The 23675-nt window shown below is 38.2% G+C and overlaps 1 protein-coding gene across 4 annotated transcripts in view; it reads right to left on the reverse strand.

Moving 5' to 3' along the window:
* NFIA (nuclear factor I A) overlaps positions 1–23675 on the reverse strand; it is a 399012-nt gene that overhangs the window by 259236 nt on the left and 116101 nt on the right. The window contains exon 3 of one of the 4 annotated variants that reach the window (XM_070780245.1): positions 1–23675. This exon is cut by the window's left edge and continues 38581 nt beyond it; it is cut by the window's right edge and continues 90944 nt beyond it. The exons of the other annotated variants lie outside the window; for them this stretch is intronic. The gene's annotated coding sequence lies outside the window, so the exon portion shown is untranslated. 4 annotated transcript variants of the gene reach the window in all.

Consider the following 23675-nt stretch of genomic DNA (forward strand, 5'->3'; position numbering starts at 1 on the left):
GTATAGATCTCTTAACCATAAATTTTTAAATTATGTACAGTTCTCTTCCAGGCATAATTATGTATGTTAATATAGTTCATACAATGGATTCAAGTTATGTCAAAGTTTAATCAACCTCCTTTCTAGAGAATATCTACACAGACAATTAAACAAAATAGGACAGTAAAGATTATTGCTACACACCAATACTGAAGATCATACAAGAATTATTCTGAACACTTGTCTCAGGGGCAGTTAATCTGCCTGAGCAATCAGTCTTGTCTTGTTGAATTGATCAGCTTTACAAAACTAAGATGATGATTCAGTTCAGCTGAAACAGTGAAACTTTTCCAAGTTTCAGGAACCAATTGGGACAACTTTTATGTTTCACCATGACACTACCTGCCATAACAAGAAAGAGATGCCTTTCTTTGAAAGTCTTGTACTTAGCTTAATATTGTGTGTGTGTGTGTGTGTGTGTGTGTGTGTGTGTAAAATTTAGGGCTTGTGGGGGTGGCAGGCAAAAAAGTGGAACCCAAGGTACTACACTGGGCATCCAAAAAAAGTCAAAAGCTTTTGAAGATGCACCTTCCAGGAATAGATCAGATGATGATGGCACTAGATTATTGCTTAAACCTCATAGCCCTTCGAGAAATGTGAACTATATATCACTATGAACTGCGTACAGTGATGGTCCACAAAGGCCCAAACTCTCTGATGGAATGAAAAGAAAATGAACCAGGAAGCTACTAAGCAAGGTTTAACTGTGCCAAATATCACTGTGTGCATATACCAGCATCATGAAAGTTCATAACCATTCATATTTCTCCTTGCTTGCATTTGATAGCAGCAATTGGGAGGGGATTATCAAGTTCTTGGCAAACAAACCATCAAGGACATCAAGGGTTTATTTAACCAAAGCAAGGTACATGAGTAATGACCACATGTACAGAAGTTTGCATTCTCATGGGCTCTTGTTCAATTTACCTGTTTCAGTCAGAAAAACCTTAGCAGAGCAGAGGGCAGGATCTGATTCCATGTCATGTGGAAGAGGGATAAACAAGTCTTGAAATACTTAGACCATCATGTTACTGAAAAAAGTTAATAAACAGTGATTTCGTAGTGACCTGATTTGCACAGGCAATAAGAAAAGTCATCTACAGGTCAGATACTATCATCCTTGTTCAGCTGCAGCTTGACAGATGAGGAGCTGATTTATCTCACCCACTTGAATAAGTTACATTTCTACAATAATGATGATGTGTACTTTAAAAGCCTTTTATAGTCAGTAGTCATATCTGGAAAAGACCTTATATTGGTCAGCTCCTGAGGAACTCAATTTTTACCAATGGGGTTAGTCTGATTTTTTCTCTGGTCTTTTAATTTCTTACCTAGTTCCAGATGTATCTATTGATGCCAACTCCTAAAAAGTGACAATCTCTTGTCTTCAAACAGTGGGTGAATTTAATGCTTATGTGTGTAAAATAGAGAAACGTGGAACATGTTTATCAAAAACTGATAGCACTACACAATCAGTAACTGCATGGACAGAATTTTCCAGCTGTGTTACATATAATGAATTATTCACTTAAGTGATATAAAAGATTTTATACCTCAAATTACAGTATAATCATTTTTAACAGTTTATCAATGTTGAAGAATCCATAAAATGTAATTTTAATTCTATTCATTAGAAACACATTTTAAAGCAATGATACAAATTCTGAGATACAGTTTTTTTCAATTTTAAAAAGAAATATATTCATGGGGACTTCCCTGGTGGCCCAGTGGATAAGAAGCCGCGCTTCCACTGCAGGGGGCACAAGTTCCATCCCTGGTTGGGGAACTAAGATCCCACAGTGCCATGCAGAGGCTTGGCCGAAAACAAATAAGTAAATAAAAATAAAATTACATCTTTTAAAAAAAGAAGTATATTCATGAAGAACGACCTAAATTTTAACAAGCACTTCACCGTAGGCCCACATCGTCTGTTAAAGTCTCCAGGTGTGTCATAGCACTGTCTGGTGTGGGGACGGGAAAAGTGCATCTCAGTCTTTGCAGTGCTTTGCAAACTTCATTATAACAATATAGTAGTAAAATGTGCAGGAGCTAAGGGAGTTTATGAGAGGTAAGGCCTGTTTCACAAATTGTGCTGATTTTAGCAGGCAAAGTATGTAACTTCAATGCCATTTCCTATATTGGCTATAGCAGCATTATAAAATATGCATTTATAAAACAACTTTATTTCTGTTAGAATGCCAACTATGAGATAATAAAAGACAGAGAAGTCCTCAGAAAGTTAGACTTAGCTACAGTATGTGCACACGTGCTAAGTCGCCTCAGTCGTGTCCAACTCTTTACAACCTTATGGACTGTAGCCCACCAGGCTCCTCTTTCCATGGGCAAGAAATACTGGAATGGGTTGCCATGCCCTCTTCCAGGGGATCTTCCCATCCCAGGGATCAAACCTGCATCTCATATGTCTCCTGCATTGGCATGTCAATTAAGTAATTTAGGGAAAATCTCTTAAATTCTCAGAGCCTCCATTTTATAATTTGTAAAATGGAAGGTGATGTTGATAATAATAATAGATATTTTCCCTCAGGGAACAATGACAAAGCTCAAATAAAGTAATAAATGTAGGGCCGTTTTCAAGCTGTTAACTGAAATGCAAATACAATTTATTATGAGCCCAACTTTTAACTTTCATCAGCCAACACTGGTTTTTTCATCCTGATTCCCATTATTGAAATCCTACACAAGATAATAGCAAACTCTTACTTTCTAGGATTTTCTGTTTTTTTCTTGCAAGGCTAAAGTTTGTTAAATTTAAGTGGTTCAATCCAAACTGGACAAGCAAATTTCAGCAAGGAATATCCTGATAAACTCTAGCAGTACACAAGAGTAGACCCATTCTGACCACAAATTAGAATCCTTTCTCTCTGATATGATCCATGAATTTATGTATTTTAATCATCCGTCCATTCAGGCCTAGGGGAGTCATGAAATGATACCCTCCATACACCTTTAAGAAAACAGCAACTCAATCATGGTTGACCACCTAAAGATTTAGGTTTGTTTGGGGGACACCTCCAAACTCCCATACTTCCAACAAAATGCAGTGGTACTTTCTTTAAGTCAGGTAGGTTACTAGCTTGATTCTTATTTTCCTGGCATCCACCCTTCCCTGCTAGAGTCATGAAGATACGACCAGGTCCCGACATGTCCCTGTTGGCAGGGGGATGGGATATCATCTGCGTGAAGCATGAGAGAGCAGGAGCTGCCAGGAAAAGTTGGGTAACGTGCACTATGACCATATTTCAGGCTACCCAAATTGCAAGGCAGCTGGTAAACGCTACAGGGAAAACGGAATTTTACTACTCCTTTAGGAAACCCCTGACATCCTTTCCAAGACACTGCTTTCAAGCAATAATAAATATTCAACGTATAGTTATTTGATATCAGGAGCATTTTATCCAGGGAAATCGGTTAAAATTAAGATCATTAAGGCCTGAGGTTCTTCTAACTGAGGTTCAATGCGGGTAGGAAACTATACCCAGGTATTAGTGCAGATAACATAGTATCAACTTGAGATGAAAATGGGAAAGAAAAAGACATAGGTTGAAAGAAACAGGAAAAAGAAAACGAACACACTTACATACACTAGCTCATCCCGGGAGATGCAGGTCTGTCCCACAAGAAAAGGCATCTTCACAACCTTCCTCTCCTGGACACTGAGAGACTCACACACTCACACATCATAACCACCACACCATGCCTCTAACTAAGATGGTATTCAAATCTGGAGTATCAAGACAGATACATTGATGGGCTCAAATATCAAAGGCCCACCAGAAATTTCTAAGGATCTGAATCAAAGCATGTAAACAGTAGAAGGAGCCAGGAACATTTTCACATGCTGTAAATATTTACAACTCAGGTCATGTTAAATTTAACATTCCATTATCATCATCCTCAGGTCACAGTTTCCTGTCTTTCTTTTTACTTCTTTTGCACTCACTGCAACTGATTAACTCCCTGAGACCAGAGAGCATGGCCGAGTCAGGGAAAGCACTGGAACAGCCCAAGGAACTGTCAGGAGGGAGCCATGGTGAGCCTCCTCAGATGCCTCTGCCAGATCACCAATGGTGAGCAGCCCACAGAGTGAAACAGCCAGGGAAAACTGCACACTGGAGGAAAAAGCTAATGCGGCTGCCAAATTGAAAATAAGTATGGTCGACTTTCGATCATCCCAAGTGGTTTAACCACAGGGCTTCCTTCTTCCCGCGGTCCAACCTCAGTCTGGGCTGCAGCCCAGACACTGAGCAGGGTGGGGGTCTGCAAGTCTGAATGGAGTGTCTGTGTCTGAAGGTGTGGTCCCCACGCCACTCAATTGTGAATTTTCTTTTATGAACCAAACTACAAAGTTCTCTTTTATCAGTCAGTCCAATTATATATGAATGAATACTAAATATTATTAATAAAACTAGGTTACATATCCTCTTTTTAATGTTTTTAAAAGGAGGGTCTTTAAAATGATAGGCAGACGTTTAGCAGATGATAGGAGAAAACTCTATAACTTTGTTCATTCATTTCTTCACTCATTCATGTATTTAAAAAACTTTATGGACTCTTTATGATGTTCCCTGTCAGACTCCCAGGCACTCTAGATGTAAAGATGAAGATAATTCGGGGCTCACAGTCCCCACTGGATAATAAATACTTAGAATTCAAAAGTCATGCTTTCTAAATCTAAAATACTTTTTCAAATTTATATTTTCTGTCCTCGAAATAAATGCACTTTATTTGGAAGCTCTATAGAACAATAAGCTCTGGTATGTGTCTCAAAGGTGACATATGAGAAAAGTTTTATTGGGGTAAAAGGTGAAATTTTCGCAGTAGATGGCATATGTTTTTGATGTTCTGCTCCAATCCTATGACCTTGAGCACAGAGAGTCAGTTTGCTTGCTTGTGCCTTTTGTAAAAACAAACTTTATTCACCATCACCCCTCCTTTAAATCTTCCACCAACAACCCTATTACCCTACAGCTACAAATCCAACAAGTTCTTTGCTCACTCAAATTCACATCATAACCCTGTATGATTAATGAAGACTAAAATGTCTACCAAGGTTTTCTCTTTTTTTAGAAAAAACAAGCCCCTATTCCAAAACTCTCTAGAGTTTTGGACTATGTGGGAGAAAGCATATTTAGTGGAAGGGAATATTTTCTGTTATCATTTATTTACTCTAGATATTTAAGATCTATATTCTAAAGGAAGTTACTCAAGCTCTCAAAAAACTGGTTTTCTTCATTTATAAAATGAGAATGATAATATTATGACTTAAAAGTTTGTTGATACAACTAAATGAGATAATTCATGAAAGCATTTAGGCTAGTATCTATCTTTTTTTAAAAAATAAGGTGTTGTTATTTATCCTTATCATCATCATCATTTATATATTATAGTTATAAACTATATATATAATTTATATAATTAAATATATAAATTATATATTTATATATTAAATAAATAACATTTGGGCAATTCTTTTCTGAACTATAACCCACCACTGATTCAAAAAGCAAGACAATCATGGAAGCAAAATTTTCTCAGTATTTTTGATTATAAGATTTCATTGACTGGGAAATACAATTTTATTGTACTATTGTTATCTCCTCATTAAAAAATTGGGCACTGTTTGTTTTGGGGGTACTGTTTGTTTTTTTAAGTTAACATATGCATTTCACCACAGAGCTCTAGAACTTAGCAGCTACGAGGGCAGCGGTCATGAGAGGGTATCTTCAGTCTTTTAGAATGAGAGACTTTAGAATGAGAGAGAAGGAAAGCCACAACAACCAAGTAATAATTCTGGGAGCTCAGTTTAGTTTTTTTTTTTTTTAATAAAAAAAAAAAACTTACCCTTTAACCAGCCAGACACATGAATAACAACCAAAAAGCCCCTGAACTTATCCGTTTCAGTTCACTCAACCAGCGAAGTGGGAAGAAGGTTATACTAAGATACTAATAAGCCACAAAAGTATACAAACTTCCTTCCTAATACAGCATACTCCATGCAATCTATTTCCTTGCTTGAAATTTATTGCTATAAATATACAGCATGAAAAATGTGAAATGATGCCAGTTCAGCCATCACTTTGGCCCCAATCCTTTGCTAAATTTATGCATCTCTCTAGCTTGTTTAAATGTCAAAGAGCTAGACAAACTTGAAGAATATTATGCTCTTCTCTTTAGTAAAGAAGTCCACCTGAGGACTGCATGCAGATGGAGACACAGCCAAGGGAAAAGGAATAAAACATTCACATTGCAGATGAGAATCAAAGGTTTGAGAGGTTCAATCAGGAAGGATTACAATGAAATCATCTCTCAACACAAGTGATCTCTGGATATATTGCACATTTCCAATGCCATATCCACTCTTCCAGTCTTTGTCCAATAATGGAGATACATACATATGTATACATTGTTGTTCAGTTGCTAAGTCATGTCTGATTTTTGTGACCCCATGGACTGCAGCACTCTGGGCTTGCCTGTACTTCACCGTCTCCGGGGGTTTGCTTAAACTCATGTCCACTGAGTCGGTGATGTCGGATATATATTTATATTTAAGAAACAGAACAAAGTATGACTCAGCATGAGAAAAGTCAGAGATGCATAAGACAGACTAGAAAGCATCTATAAAAAAAGATTTAACTCAAAAGAAAATAGTAATGATTCAGGTCAGGGATAGATGCTGTAAAAATTTGTTATGTGCTAACAATTCTCAATTGTCTCATGTTTATGTCTCCCCCTCCACATTTCAAGTTAATGACAATAATATAATCCCTACTGGGAAATGTTCAAGAGGAAGAAGTTACCTTCAAAACCTGAACTTACTGAAACTAATGATTTCTTCCTGAATACAGAAATATCAGAGCAGAGCAAAAGTCTGGTGTTTTTTTTTTTTTTTTGGCCCTTGTTACTTACCATGGGGACAATCTGAAGATCTCTTTTGAGTTCGCCTACAACCACCACCTTCCCTTTACAATCTTTTCCCACTTGAGGAAAACCACACGTCCCACAGGGCTGAGGGATCCGAGGGCAGTCTGCTCTCTCTGTGATCCTCTCATCCTTATAAGCAGGCCCACACACTTTGCCTGGCTACCACCAGTTTCTGTCCAATAGCACCTGGCCTCATGAGAAGATCCTTGAAGACCCTACATATATATTCAATCATGACTATCCACCATGGTGCTCTGTACAGAGAAACATCCAGAAGGAAATGCACCAAGATTGTGATGATGATGATTTTTAGATGGTGGAGCTGTGTATGGTTTCTCTTCCATTTTTCTGTACTTTCCAAAGGATCTATAATAAGCTTACATTACTTTTATAAAAAAATCTTTAAAATAAAGATGAAAATATTAATTTTGAGCCTAGCTACATAGTGTGGTACATACTTTGCAGGCTATCTGATCCCCGGCCTCTGAGAGATTATATGGGAAAATGAATCTTTAAAAAATAATCAATCAAAGCCATTTAGGGGACAGAAAACTATTTACCCCTCAAGGGTTAATTATGGTTTCCAAGAGAGCAAATCTAGACACAAATAACTGCTTTTACAGAACAAACAGGTTTCAGTTTCTCCAAAGAGAAATATGCAAGTCTGACAGACAATTCAATTCTCTCAAGTATTTCTTTCCTCTGAAAAATCAACTTCTACTTAATATCATTAGGATGCAATAGATCAATTTATGGGGGGGTGGCGTGGGGGAAATCTTGCATTTTTTAGTTTCCAAGCTCCTTTAATTCAGGGATTCTTTGAGGTCCTTTACTCAGAACTGTTATGATGCCACAGGAAATCCACCCTTTTCCCAGACAGCACTGAAAATGACTTCTCTATCTGGTCCTCTCATTAAAGGGGCTGTTACTATTACAAGCTTCATTCAGTACTTTCTCCTAAACATGTCATAAAATAAAAATCTTATGACTGCCCACTACTTAATCACAGAGAAACCAGTCCTGTGTGAACTCTTTTTAAAGTCTTAAATCTTAAACTCTAGACATGTTTATTAAAAGTTTTAAATCATATTAAATTACAGAGTTTAATATGTATTTTATGAAAATTACTAATGGGAAGAAATACCTGGACAGCTTTGTTAATACAAGAAGAATAGCAAGCCCCTTGCTATGGGCAAAGCCTTGTGCCACACACCTTATACGAAGTATTCTTATTTAATCCATGTAACAACCCTATGATATACTATTATTCCTATTTTACAGGCAGCAAACTGAACCTCGGAAAGAGCAAGAAGTTTGAGGTCACAAAGTGCAACTCCAAACTCAGGTCTCCTGGACTCCAAAGACAATGCTTCTAATGTATCAAACTGCTTCCTTTTGAATTAAAAAAATTAAAAAGTCAGAGCTTGGGTCTTTTCAAAACTAAAAAACAAAACAAACACAAACTGAAAAACCACCAGAGTATTCGTTTTCTTTTCATCCTTAAACCACTATATATTTCTCCTTTCTCTGCTGAGCTCATTCTCAGCCTCGCATGAACCAAGATGTACTTCAGTACAGAATGGCAGCAAGAATGATGAATTGGTCAGAACTTGCTTGTAGCAGGATTTTCAGAATGAAAGATCTCACTAGTGTACAAGAACAAGAGTTGGATCATAATGTTGTGAACAGAAAAAAAAGAAAGGGATGATCAGTTATAAGCAAGGCTTCAGAGGAGCTAAGTGGTCTCTTCTGGCTAAATACGAAAGAAGGAAATACTTGACCTACTCCTGTTACAACCACACCTCACAGGGAGTTCTCACTTTTAAACAATACTTCACACACTGCAAATAGTGCCTCTCCTTATCCACTCCTGAGAAAGTGAATAAAAAAAAATGTTCAGTACATTTACACGGCACACCATCGTCTAGTCAGGCTGAGTGAATCTTCATTCAATTCTCTGTTTGCTTTCCTCAGCAAAACCTCAGACAAACACCAAGATGAAATGTGCACCTCTCCCCCCAAAATAATAACTTGGGATGTTATTAACATAGACATTTGTTCTAATCTTGTAAAAACGTGTGTGTGAATAAATAAGAAACCCCTCGCCAAACAAAAGCAGAGGGAGGCAAGAAACAGAGAACATCAACAATGGTGACGCTAGAGAAGGCTTTTTGTTCATGAATTGCTTTGCTGTTGGTGCCACAAAAGTCCCACTTCACAGAAGAGAGCCTCACGGGAATTCCATCTGGGCACATCTTAACAGTGCTTCTCTGGTTTCCCGGGACTCCTCCCACACTTCCAACTATCGGCTGAACTCTATGTGCCCATGAGCACCCGTTTTTTTTTTAAGGATAGCTACCAGGCTGGGGACGGAGGCGCATGTAAGTGGAATTTGTAAATTTTCTAGGACAAAATCATGAAGCTAAAAAGAAAGTAAAAGAAAAGAAAAAGAAAGGAAAGATGACCATGTACAACACAGTTTCTGGCTAAGCAGTTTAACACTGCCTTATAGTCTCATTTTTTAATTTAAAAAACATGGAGATGGGTGAGATAGAGGTGGGAGAGAAGTCCAAGAGGAAGGGGATATATATGTATACATATAGCTTATTCACTTCCTTGTGAAACAACAGAAACTAATACAATACTCTGAAGCAATTAACCCCCACCCCTCAAAGATTGGATCCAAGCTGAAAATATATCTTCTAATGAAAAAAAATGGGGAAAGAACAAATATGGATATATGTAAAATAGGTCTACTGTTTATTACTCAAGAATAATTTCCCCATGTGTATTTACTTAAATCTGAGAAAAATGAAATTATCAAAGATAAGTTGCTCCCCAAACCAACAATTCAATAAATTTCATTTCAAAATCTTTAAAAAATTGTACAGATTTGAAGGTTGTCTCGTGCAATTTCCCAATCCATCTCAGCTACAAAGTCTCTGAACCACTTCAGCAGACCTGCTCCCTCCCCATGTGAGGCCCCTCTCTAAGTCCAGTCTACTGTTGGACATCTTCAATGATTAGAATGACCTCATAATGACTTGACTTCTGTCTACATCTAAGTCCCATAGATTAACTAGCTATCAAGAATTCACTTACTCTTTCCTAGAACAGTTCTTCAGAACGACAGGGATGTTGATGTCAATGCAAAAGTCTGAAACAATACAATGGTGTGTGTGTATATGTTGCAACAGAGTGGGTTTGGGAGTGTAACGATGGACAGAAATAAAAAAAGTTCTGACAACAAGGGAAGGATGGTGTGACTATCTTTGGTTCAAGAGTTGGTATCTGATCAATTTATATTTATCTAGGACACACCTTTCTTCTTTTAAATGCCTTTTGGTAACATCAAAAGTAGGAGAAATTCATTTGGTCAAAGGATACACAGAAAAAGAGGCAATACATGTCTCTAAGGTCACACAAGAATTATCCAAACTCCAGTACTCTTGCTTGGAAAATCCCATGGACGGAGGAGCCTGTTAGGCTGCAATCCATGGGGTCGCTAAGGTCGGACAGGACTGAGCGACTTCACTTTCACATTTCACTTTCATGCATTGGAGAAGGGGGTGGCAACCCACTCCAGTGTTCTTGCCTGGAGAATCCCAGGGACGGGGGAGCCTGGTGGGCTGCCGTCTATAGGGTCGCACAGAGTTGGACACGACTGCAGTGACTTAGCATAGCATAGGGAATAACACCTTTACACTGACTTCCAATCAGGCTTATGACTTTGAGAGAGAGTGCTCCAGTCACTGGTCTCAGCTTCAAGTCCACCAAGGTTCAGTTTTCTGTCCTGTCAACTTCGTCTTACCTGAAATTTTGCCAGCTGTCAAGGCACCGTCTAGAGCTTTTCTTTCTAGCAATAGCTGGCACCAAGCCTTGAAATGTTCTCAGCAAGAAACTGGGCATCCAGTTGGGTAAGACTCAGCGTGCTGATCAAAAGACTGAAACACGGAGTAAGCCTGGGACCACTTCAGTTCTCATCAGTTCACCTCAACAAACCTCTTGGTGCTGCCTCTTTGGATAAACAGACGTCTGAATTCTGCCCAGTCTCACAACTTTTGGACCTTCTACTTTCAAAGTTTTAAAATAAAGAATCCAGTGACTAGATTATCTCCAGGGGCTGTCAATTTGCATAAGTCTAGAAATTTCTATATTTTTATATCATCACTATAGTACCTATGGACTTCCCTGGTGGCTCAGATAGTAAAGTGTCTGCCTACAACGTGGGAGACCCAGGTTCAATCCCCGGGTTGGGAAGATCTCCTGGAGAAGGAAATGGCAACCCACTCCAGTATTCTTGCCTAGAAAATCCCATGGACGGAGGAGCCTGTTAGGCTACAGTCCATGGGATCGCAAAGAATCAGACACGACTGAGCGACTTCACTTCACTTCATAGTATCTATAAGAAAGTCTTGCTTCTGAGAATGCACTTTTAAGAAAATCTGTTAAATAAACCTTCAGAGAAGTTGAAATGCTGTACATCATTTAGGTGAAGTCTTGCTAAAAGTCTTAGACAACTTGGTATAAAATTAAGACAACAGACTCAGACGTTAAGACTAGTTAGGTTCAAATCCTAGTTTTATAACATATCCTGGCAGTAGAACCTTAGGCAAATTGATTCACCTCTTTGTGCTTCGATTTCCTCATCTATAAAAAGCGGGTAATAACAGTATTCTTTCACGGCTATAGAGGCTTCCATCCTATGACTATACCACAGCTTTCTTTTAAAAAGTAAACAAATTACAGCCACACTGAAACAACAGATTAATCTCTAAGCACGGAGTTGAACAAATAAAGACAAACTGTGACTGGAAGAGGCAAGCAAGGAAGTGGTTACCATAAGCGTCAAGAAAGGGATCATCTCCAGAAGGGAACTGTGATACGGAAAAGAACACAGAGGCTTCTGGGCTCCTAGCACTGCTGCCTCTTGACTGGGAGGTGGTTGCAACAAGTGGTTCCCATGATCAAAATTCCTGAACTTACTCACTTACAGTGTATCCTCTCTTCCTAAATGTTTGATTCCACAACAAAAGGGTTCAAAATAAAATATAATCTAAAATTTAAAAAGCAGTGCTCCTTTATAGGATAGCCTTTAGGACCTACTCGAATCGACAGCAAAATACATTTATAATGGGCAATGGGCTTTAAATTAATCAACATGTCCTAGCACTGTAGAAAGCCCTCTCGATTGAGAAAATTATGTCTGAGCTAACAGAACACAAGCCCAGGGCCTAGAAGAGTGGGCTCAAACTAAACAGTTGTTGAGTGAATGAATGAGCAAGCTCTGAGAGAAAAAAGCTATACCTAAATGTTTCTCCGTATCATCCAGGATACATCAGGAATGCTCACACAGTAACAAAAACAAAGGATGGAGTTTTCCTCAACTCACCATCCCTGTTGGTAAGAAGGGCAGGGAAGTCTGTTCTACTAAAAAGCTCAACAGCCAATCCCCAGAGAAGTTCATTATATTCGGCATCCACCCCTCGGGGCCAAAAGGCAGACTAAGGCAGATATAGTCAAACATCCACAATTAGAAATTAAATCAAATTTCAGTGCATTTTTGCTGTTTTGTCTTTTCAAAGAAAGAGGATGGCTACAAATAAAAGGAAATTCACTTAACAAGGTATCTAGCATTACACAGTAAAGGTTTTTGTTTTTTTTTTAAAGATAGGTCCTCCTGCTATGTCTTATATCAGGCACTACCTTTAGGGTCATTTAACATGCATGCTCTAAATGCAAATAGATGCATGAATCAAAATGATCATAGAAAGTTCTGTCAATCAGGGGAACCTCTTAGGAAAGAGGTATGAATCAATTCAAGCCTAAGTGACTTGCAGTCCATCCGCTTACCAGCTCCAAGTCACTAAAAACAAGCTCAGCTTAGTTTTGGTCTCTTGAATCTATGCCTAGGTAGACAAGAATCCTAAGACAATAATTAGAGGTTCTTCTAGACTAGATCTACTCCAAGGAGGCCACAGGAAAAGGGGAGGTCACTTTGATGAGAACAATCCAGCTGGAGACATACCTCTTTTCCACTTCATCATTTCATAAATCACTAGGCAGTTAGTAACCGCTCCCCCCGACCAAGAAAAAATCCTTCAAATTTTACAGAAGATGGGTTTATTGAATTATGTATAAAGAAAAATTCCTTTGATCAAAAATTAGTATTCAAATACCACAACACATACATAATACACCTTAAAATCTACCGTAAAACATGGGATCAGCCTGTCACATTGTCCACTGGGAGCTAGGCGACTGGTCGCTCCTAGAGAGGTGCTGCTGCTGCTGCTGCTAAGTCGCTTCAGTCATGTTTGACTCTGTGCGACCCCACAGATGGCAGCCCACCAGGCTCCCCAAGGTACAGATTTCCCTAAATGTATCCTCACCATTTTACTGCCTGGATCCTACTGAAGTAGACCCTCTCTCATTTTTCTTCCTTTCAGTTCGATCCAGTCGCTCAGTCGTATCTGACTTTTTGCGACGCCATTGACTGCAGCATGCCAGGCTTCCCTGTCCATCTATCACCAACTCCCAGAGCTTACTCAAACTCATGTCCATTGCATAGGTGATGCCATCCAACCGTCTCATCCTCTGTCCTCCCCTTCTCCTCTTGCCTTCAATCTTTCCCAGCACCAGGGTCTTTTCCAATGAGTCAGTTCTTCACATCAGGTGGTCAAAGGATTGGAGTTTCAGCTTCAGCAACAGCCCTTCCAATGGATATTCAGGACTGATTTCCTTTAGGATTGACTGGCTGGATCTCCCTGCAGTTCAAGGGACTCTCAAGAGTCTTCTCCAACACCACTGTTCAAAAGCCTGAATTCTTCGGCACTCAGCTTTCTTTATAGTCCAACTCTCACATCCATACATCACTACTGAAAAAACCATAGCCTTGACTAGACATACCTTTGTCAGCAAAGTAATGTCTCTGCTTTTGAATATGCTGTCTAGGTCGGTCATAGCTTTTCTTCCAAGGAGCAAGCATCTTTTAATTTCATGGCTGCAGTCACCATCTGCAGTGATTTTGGAGCCCCCAAAAATAAAGTCTCTCACTGTTTCCATTGTTTCCCCATTTATTTGCCATGAAGTGATGGGACTGAATGCCATAATCTTAGTTTTCTGAATGTTGAGTTTTAAGCCAACTTTTTCACTCTCCTCTTTCACTTTCCTCAAGAGGCTCTTTAGTTCCTCTTTGCTTTCTGCCATAAGGGTGGTGTCATCTGCATATCTGAGGTTATTGATATTTCTCCCAGCAATCTTGAATGCAGCTTGTGCTTCATCCTGCCTGGCATTTTGCATGATGTACTCTGCATATAAGTTAAATAAGCAGGATGACAATATGCAGCCTTGCGTACTCATTTCCTGATTTGGAAACAGTCTGCTGCTCCATGTCCAGTTCTAACTGTTGCTTCCTGACCTGCATACAGATTTCTCAGGAGGCAGGTAAGGTGGTCTGGTATTCCCATCTTTTGAAGAATTTTCCAGTTCGTTGTGATACACACAGTCAAAGGCATTGTCATAGTCAATAAAGCAGAAGTAGATGTTTTTCTGGAACTCTCTTGCTTTTACAATGATCCAATGGATGTTGGCAATTCGGTTCCTCCGTCTTTTCTAAAACTAGCTTGAACATCTGGAAATTCACAGTTTATGTACTGTTGAAGCCTAGCTTGGAGAATTTTGAGCATTACTTTGCTAATGTGTGAGATGAGTGCAATTGTACAGTAGTTTGCGCATTCTTTGGCATTGCCTTTCTTTGGGATTGGAGTGAAAACTGACCTTTTGCAGTCCTGTGGCCTCTGCTGAGTCTTCCAAATTTGCTGGTATATTGAGTGCAGCACTTGCACAGCATCATCTTTTAGGATTCGAAATAGCTCAACTGGAATTCCATCACCTCCACTAGCTTTGTTTGTAGTGATGCTTCCTAAGCTAAGGCCTGCTTGACTTCACATTCCCGGATAGCTGATCACACCATCGTGGTTGTCTGGGTCATAAAGATCTTTTTGTATAGTTCTATGTATTCTTGCCACCTCTTCTTAATATCTTCTGCTTCTGTTTTTTCCTTTAATTTTCTGATTTTTCCTTTAATTCAGTCCACGCCATAGTTACTGAGTATCCACTGTTACAAAGAACTGTTTTAAGCACTAAGAAAACAGAACCTCATGAGGAAGACCAACTCTCAAACAACCAAGTACAAATGCAAACCAGACTTAACAACCATATGGCAACCTAAACCATGTGCAATGGGTAAAAGGACCAGGAAGAAGGTTAATCAAGGGGGGCTGGGCAGAAGAAAAAAGATCTATTCCTTGCCCGATTTTTCAAAAGACTGGAGGCAGCTTGAAAGGATGAGTGGAGTCCCAACAAGCAGAGGAAGAACCGGGCACCCCAGACAGAAGAACAGTCATAGACAAAAGTGAACGGGACAAATTATGTGCAAGGGATGTATCTGTTTTATAAATAAAGGAAGCTGGTGAGCAGTCCTATGTAACTTTATGCTTTCATTTTGACATGTACACTTGAGCACTTGAAGTGTTAGCATTTACACTTTCTCCCTATTAATAATGTTACTGATAGGTTCAAAGTATTCTTGAACTCATTCCAGTATAAAATCTGCCTGCCTACAAGGTCTTTTCTACCACTTGACTCCTTCATTTAGTCAGGGCGGGTTTAACATGTGGTTCACACAGAAAAGTGAAACCATAGGCACCAATGGAACTCAGAATAAAAAACACATTTTGAAATAAAATAAAGGTTAAGCTCTCATACCAACAGACCTTGCTATATCAGCAAAAACGTAGGTGTTACAGGAAATCGCTATATTGTGCAATCTCCGTTTCATCCTCCACAAAATTACACTATAACTCAAAATAAGTGAAGCAACAATTGGATGGATGACCAGTTTTGTTGTTTACATAGTTTAATGCACAAATGTGCAGTTTCCATGACTTTCAGAATGACGTGATTTACATGAGGCTTTAACAATAAATAAACTTGAAGTGCTGTATATAGTTAGCATATGGTGAAATTTTTAAGCAAAATTCTTTCTTCTACTCCCTGCAAGACATTTAAAATATTCTCCCCTATTGGGGGTTTTTTGTCTTTAATTTACACCCTGCTAATGCCCCTCTTCTGCAAATGTAAAATTTTTGTTTTATAAATAAAATCTAAGGGTGGAAAACAAAACCAAACCAAAATACATATTCTTTACACATTAGTACCACAGTAATCAGTACAATTGAGCACAGACTTTATAGATATTTATAACTTTGCCATTTTAAAAGTTAGTCATGGATATCACAGATACTTTTATACTATGTAATAATTTATGGCATTTCCATAGTCCTGTTATGTATCATCCTTCCTTAGCCACCTGGCCTGTCGGGATACCTAGGAAAAGATTAACAAGATTATTTGCAATAAATTCCAAAAACATATCTTCTGAGGAACAGATGCAAATAAATCCTTAAAGAACAAATTATTCTCTTGCCAATTTTTTAAACCTTCCATACGATTTAAACCCTCCATATATGAGATTTCCTGGGGTCTCAGGGAGCATATTTTGACCAAGGTTAAGGTCACACCCTTATTAAGGCCTCCTTCCCCCAATTTCACAACTGTGTTTTCCTTCCCTTTCACCTACTTGGATTTTAAAGAATCCTGATAAAGTTTATGATCACAATTACAGTATAGGGAGATAACACCCTAATTCCCTCCGACCAGAAATAGGAAACAAACCATAAAGACAAAAATCTCCATTTAAAGTCACCGTTGGCACTATTCTTCTGGAATATCAAGACAGTCAATGATATTGACTTTGTCATTTAGCATTGTCTGCAATGCTAAACGAGGTGTGATCTAACACAGGGGCAAGACAGGAGTCAAGTGAGGCCAGGACTACACTTAGAAATTCACTGACCAACTAAAGACCACATTGGAATCTCATTTTTTTAAAAGAGAAAAGGGTTATCTTGCCTGTGATAGCTGTTCAGTGAAATCATCATTAAGAAGTACTACTATCCAAGTAGTTTCCTAAACATTCTTAATTCAGAAATCGCCAATGAGGACACTTGACAGTTTTTGTTTTGAGCTACATTTCTATGCCCACCTGCTACAAATCTTGTACCTGAAGCACTTTGTGCGGAAACTCATTAAATGCTCTCGCAAAGACAGCACACTACCACTGCCTTCCCTTTGTTTAATGGCACAGGCCCTCTCCCTCATAAATTCATTCTAATTAAATTATGCTTCTCAAGGTGCTCCCTCTCACGCAATCCTTATGTAATTGTACGTAATATTTTCTCCACAATTGATGTTACATTAAATAGGCTTTTACTACCTGCTATCCTCCTAATGGCCCTTACTCCTTTCTTTCTTTCTTTCTTTTTCAGCTCAAAAGAGACAGGAATTTGACAAGAAAAACTCTATTATAAAAGTTTGCCTCAAGCTTTCATCAAGCTTTTCATAATTTTCTTAATGACACGTAATATACACAGAGGCTAAACAAATGTATCTCTCTGAACACCAGGGAGAATATTACATTTTAAAGTTCAACGAAAGAAAGAAAACAGGTCGGCTCATGGGTCATTTGCCATATTTATCTCAAGGCATGATGCTATAGGTGAGAGGATGTGTTGATTAAAATGAGTACAAGGAATTTTATAAAAATTATCAACAGTCATTACCTTTTTCATAGGTATAGTAAAAAGATATTGATTCTTTAAGCTATCAGAATGTATTTTCATATGATACTTGGGGTTAAAAAAAAAAGCCAAATCTGAGAAAGTACATCTTGGCTTGTATCTCAGATTCTCATCAGAATTTTCTATTTTTAAACAAAATGTGGAGGGAGTAGTTGTTTTCTCTTTCACACTTTGCTGTGTTTCAGCAACCCTGTGGAATACATGGGAGTTTTACAAGAAATGAATAATTTGTGGTGGAAAAGATTCGAGCTGATAGAATTTCATAACTTTGCTAAGTATGTAAATAGCTTGTCTACAGCCATAAGAGAAGCGGCTTCCATGTGTACTGCTGGCTTCTATTTCTGTTATTATCATTGTTAGAAGTACTACTATTAGTATTATATACCTTATTAAAATTTGCAGGCAGTTTTTTTTTTGGTTTATTTGTTTAGCTTTTCTTCATCCTTTCTGTCATTACTTAGGATTGAGAACACATTCCATTATGTAGTTGTGACAATTCACTGTATTACATATGTAAACACTCCAGAGCACTTGTTGAAACATAGTAAGTGGATATCTTTTCTATCCAACATAACTGGTATCTTTTTAAGGTCTGTGATAATACTTTTTATTTTGGAGATTTCATGCACCATTTCCCAGCAGAAGCATCATCAATGATTATTGATTGGCAGATCCAATCAAGAAGATGACTTATTTATTCAGATGCTCTTAAAAGACAGGGTCTTCATATTAGAATTTTCTATAAAACTGATCAATTAATCTTCCTGAAAAATAACTTCTTTTTCCATGTAAAGTGTTAAATGTGATGACTAATTTTAGCTAACACTGATTAAGTACTTCCAATGTTACAGGAGCCAAATTCTAAAGTGTTTTACATGGATTAATTCATAATAGTGACACTTTCACAGCATCATCTTTTAGGATTTGAAATAGCTCAACTGGAATTCCATCACCTCCACTAGCTTTGTTTGTAGTGATCCTTCCTAAGGCCCACTTGACTTCATATTCCAGGATGTCTGGCTCTAGGTGAGTAGGTGAGTATGAGTGATCATACCACTACAAGTTAGTAAGTAGGTAAGATCCCCTGGAGGAGGGCACGGCAACCCACCCTAGTATCCATTCCTGAAGAATCCCATAGACAAAGGAGCCTGGAGGGCTACAGTCCACAGGGTTGCCCAGAGACAGACACAACTGAAGCGACTTAGCATACACGCATATATAAATAACATAAATTCCATGTCACGTGTTTGACCAGACCACCTAGGCCACAGCAGTGACATCTTTGGCAATAATGACTTCAAGGAGCTCAACATTAGAGTTTGTCATGGATTTATATAAACCACAAGCTTATTTCACCACAAGGCATTATAATTTCACCTTGTCTGTAGAAGAAAATACCCCTTGTATTTGCTTGTCAAGACTGCAAACGGCGACAAGAGGTTGATAAGAAATGAGTTGTATGAAGTGTAGCTAAAATTTCTGAAAAGATCAGCAATGTGTTTTCAAGAAGCTAGTGTTAGAAGAAGCTACACACAAGAAGCTAGTATTAGAATGAACTAGAAAAAAACCTTCCATTCTCCTTCCAGAGAGGAAGCAATATAATAGGCACAGTCTCCTGTCAAACTGACCTGGGTTCAAATCTCATTTCCATAACCCAATGAGTGTGTTGTCCTGAAAAAGCTTCAAAAGTAATCCACAGGGTGTTCTTGTTGTTTCGTTGCTAAGTTGTATTCAACTGTTTTGTGATCCCCATGGACTGTAGCCTTCCAGGTTCCTCTGTCCATGGGATTTCCCAAGCAAGAATACTGAAATGGGTTGCCATTTCCTTCTCCAGAGGATCTTCCCAACTCAGGGATCGAACCCATGACTCCTTATTGACAGGCGGATTCTTCACCGCTGAGCCACCAGGGAAGCCCTAACCCACAGTATATATTCCTCTGAAATGAGGATGCTAGCAGCTGCTGTGTAGTAGGAGTGCTGTGAGAATTAAACAAGGTGACAGATATACACAATTTGCATTTTCCATACCCTTCTCTAAATGATCAATAAAGGGCAGCTATTAATAGAAGATGTCCCCAAGCAGCAGTAAGTCTTGGCTACTTTGAACAGAGGAGCCTACTTTCACAGAATTTCATTCCTACTATTTTCCAAGAGGGATCCATGTAATCCTGTTTAGAAATTTTCAAATGTAAACATACAAAAAGCTACAACTATGCACAAAGAGAGGATAGCACAAAAGCAATAGTGTACTTATTAACACCAGCTCCCAGGGTCTGACTCTGAAGTACAAACATGTATCATAATAAACAAGTCTCATTAAAAAAAATTAAACGATGTTTAAGGGATAGTAATATTCACTTTCTTTCAAATGAGAAGAGAGGTAAAGAATGAAGAGTACTCTGAATAAGCCACTGGTAAAACCAGGGACCTCATTTCTGGTCTATAGAGATCTTGTCAAGGGCACCAGACACATTTTCTCACAGCCCTTCGCCTCTCTTAAAATAGGGACTATTCCTCCTTCGAAATAGGAGGTGAGAGAACAAGAGTGATGGTTTTTTAGTGAGGAAAGGCCATTCGTTTGCCAACCAGTGCCTACGGATGGCAAACATAATACCTCAGAGCCATGGAGGAGGGGGCAGGCTGGGGTGGTGAGGTCTCTGCCTTTTAAGCAAGCCAGCCAGCAAACACAAATGCATGCAATTTGAAATTTTAATTAGGGTGCCATGTGCTGGTGACATATGGCGGCACACTGACAGCTGGGCGTCCAGGTTCAGGAACAGACCTGGGTTCTGAAGTCACAGTTGGCGGAAGCGAAGTCCTCCGCTTGCGCACTGGGTGCTAGCATGCCTGGAAAGTGCTGGGCCAGCACCACCCCACAGACAGCGCTGCCTTCCTGCCGCTTCCAGGCCTGCCTGCCGGGGGCCACTGCTGCAACTCAACAGAGCGGGTAGCAGGGCAAAGCAGCACAAGAGGCTAAACCTCCGCCTCCCACGCTCAGTTTTCAGCAAGAAAATATTCAGAACAGCCTAACCACTGACTGAGAACTTTCTCCCTCAATCGCCCTTGCAGGGGGCACTCTCCCTGCCATTGTGACTGGACACACAGCAGGGCAGAGCAATCACAAACTCTGTGTTACCTGCTCTGAAAGTCCATCACATGAAGCCCTTACGGAAAACCCAGTATGATGTTAAAGTCACATTTGCATAGATTAGAAGATGAATCATGTTAGCAAAGTATCCAGATTGAATAAAAACATTTTAAGACAACTTGTTAAGTATTAAAGGTCAAGTTGGCTAACTTTGTTCTACCAGAATTTTTTCCTGTGATGAATTCAATGTTGGTCACTTTGACCTTTGAAGCTTAACAAGTTGCCTGAAAATGTCTTCAAATGGGTTAATGAATTGCCTTGTGGCTTCTTCATTGGCTTTTCCTGGCCCCACTCTGCTTATTTATTCTGCTTGAAGTGGGGATAGTCTAAGTCTGCTGTTTCTGGGCAAGTCTAGATGCATAGCAAACAGAATAATAAAAAGGTTTCCTAGCCAAACCATGCAATACTAAGAGAACCATTCTTTACATCCTTCTCTACCTACAGACTCCTTCTGAACTATAAATCTTTGACTGTAAAGAATAAGGGTAAGTAAAGGTACATGCCAAATCACACATCTACAACTCTGTGGGAAAGCTGAATTTCTAGCCAATAGCAAGGAAATTCTTCTGGGATATTATAAATATAGGGTCCAAATCCTTATCTCTTTCTTGCATTCCAAATACTGTTATCAAATCAGACAAATGAGTTTAAGGTAGAACTATCATTGAAGTGGAAATTCAAAATTCATCAATTTGATGAAAAGCCAGCAATTTACCGCTTCTCCTTTTCAATTACACACACACACAACACACACAATCCTTTAAAGTTTTTAAACAGTATGACACATAGGAAATTTCACTTTATATCTTACTATTTGTATTGTGACTTTATGCAGAGAAGTTGATTTACATCACATTTTCTTTTACTTCAACTTAATTTTTGGAAAGCAACAAAACAAACTGAAGATTAACATCAGCCGTTTCAGGCTTCAGACAACACTGCTACAAGCTGGAAAACACAGATACTAGAATTTATACCCTCCAGTTGTAAGCCCATTAGCTCGTCTGAACGGCAAATATGCATTCTGCATACAGTTACTCTTCAAAAAATTAAGCATGCTGATAAAACAAAAAACAAATATCATAGTCTCCTGTATGAGCTTCTGAAGCATGAGTTTTTTTAAACAAAATGCCACTAGTCGGTCATATATCGCGTGTAAAATTTGTTCTACACCAAGAATGCAGTAAAATGCAACTTCATGAGCAACAGAGAAAAACAAAGGCATATATATTCTCAGTGACAGACGCTTCCCAAATTTATCTTAAATTAGCTTTTATTAATAACCGGTTCAAGTGAAGATTCCTTTAACTTGAGAAAGCTCCACAGACCTAGGCGTTTACGACATGAAATGAATACTGCCTTGGGGATGTACTTTTTTTACCTGCTAAATTCCTCTATAAAATTTATACAAATTTCTTGTCCAAATCAAGTGTTAGGTATTGCTTCCTAACCCTAGGTTTTCAGTAGCACACTATAGCTACAATTTTCTCAAAAGCTACCACTAAATTTCATTTAAAATCCACTGAAAGCACCTACACACAAAATAAGAACATACCTCCTAGGCAAATTTACCTTTAATTTTCTTTATAAAGTTAAAAACTTATAAAAGTGTGAAGTACAGAATTTAAAATACACTTTTCAAGTCAGAAGGAGAAAGACAAGTATCATGTGGTACCACTTAAATGTGGAATCTAAAATACGATACCAACAAACTATTCACAGAACAGAGACAGACTCACAGACGTACAAAACAAACTTAGTTACCAACGGGGAGTGGGGGAGGGATGAATCGAAGTTTGGGATTAGCAGATACAAACTACTGTATATAATATAACAAACAGCAAGGTCCTACTGTATACAGCACAAGGAACTATACTCTGTATCCTGTAATAAACAATAATGGAAAATAATATGAATCAGAATATATATATATGTGTAACTGAATTACTTGCTTTACACCAAAACTAACACAACACTGTAAATCAACTATACTCTAACTTAAAAAAAAATACACTTTCCAATCAATATTAAACAAAGCAAAATCTATCCCAAAAGATCAAGTCTCTGCTATGAAAAATTCGGCTACTCTGTAAGAAAAACCAAGCTAATTAAAAACTGTTATTTTACTCTGCTTTATTTATACATGTATTTTTTTCCTGGTATCATAAAACTAGGTTATAAAAACTGCAGTTGAATTCCTACTCTCTGAAATAATATTATAAAGAAGTAGCATTTAAAAGAGATATTTCTTATAATTCTAAAAAATACATGCTGTTATATGTAAATTTTCATAAGTCTTTCATAGAATGGCAATTTATAGAACATTTACAGAAAACAAACCTCACCTTTGAAAAGGCTAAAACTGTCAGGAGATAAAAGAATTCATAAATCTGAAATAAAAGTAAAACATTTAAATACAGATAATATAGATAAGACAGTAAATTATATTTTTACCTTTCTTAACTTTCCGTGATACAATGTAACCAAAAATAAGAAAGAGGCAAATGTACAGAGGGGGGTATGGAAGAAAGCTCAGGAGAACAATATCCTTTATGGGAGTAAATTATAGATAAGAACTGAAATACAAAGGATTCAAGAAAACGAAGGTATAAGTGAAAGACTTATAGCCCATCGGACTGCATTTCATACTAGCTGCATGCATTGGTTATGTTCTTATGTGGCTAAGATAATATTAACTAACAGGGATACATACTCATAATCATGTAAGATCCAGTAATTAGAGCAGTCTGACAAAGGAATCTCAGTTGAACAAAATTAACATTCCATAAAACAGAAGAGAAAAGGAAAATCTGTTAAATACATAACTAGAAACTCTGTAATGC

This window comes from Bos indicus, chromosome 3 (assembly GCF_029378745.1).
Source record: "Bos indicus isolate NIAB-ARS_2022 breed Sahiwal x Tharparkar chromosome 3, NIAB-ARS_B.indTharparkar_mat_pri_1.0, whole genome shotgun sequence".
NCBI lineage: Eukaryota > Metazoa > Chordata > Mammalia > Artiodactyla > Bovidae > Bos > Bos indicus.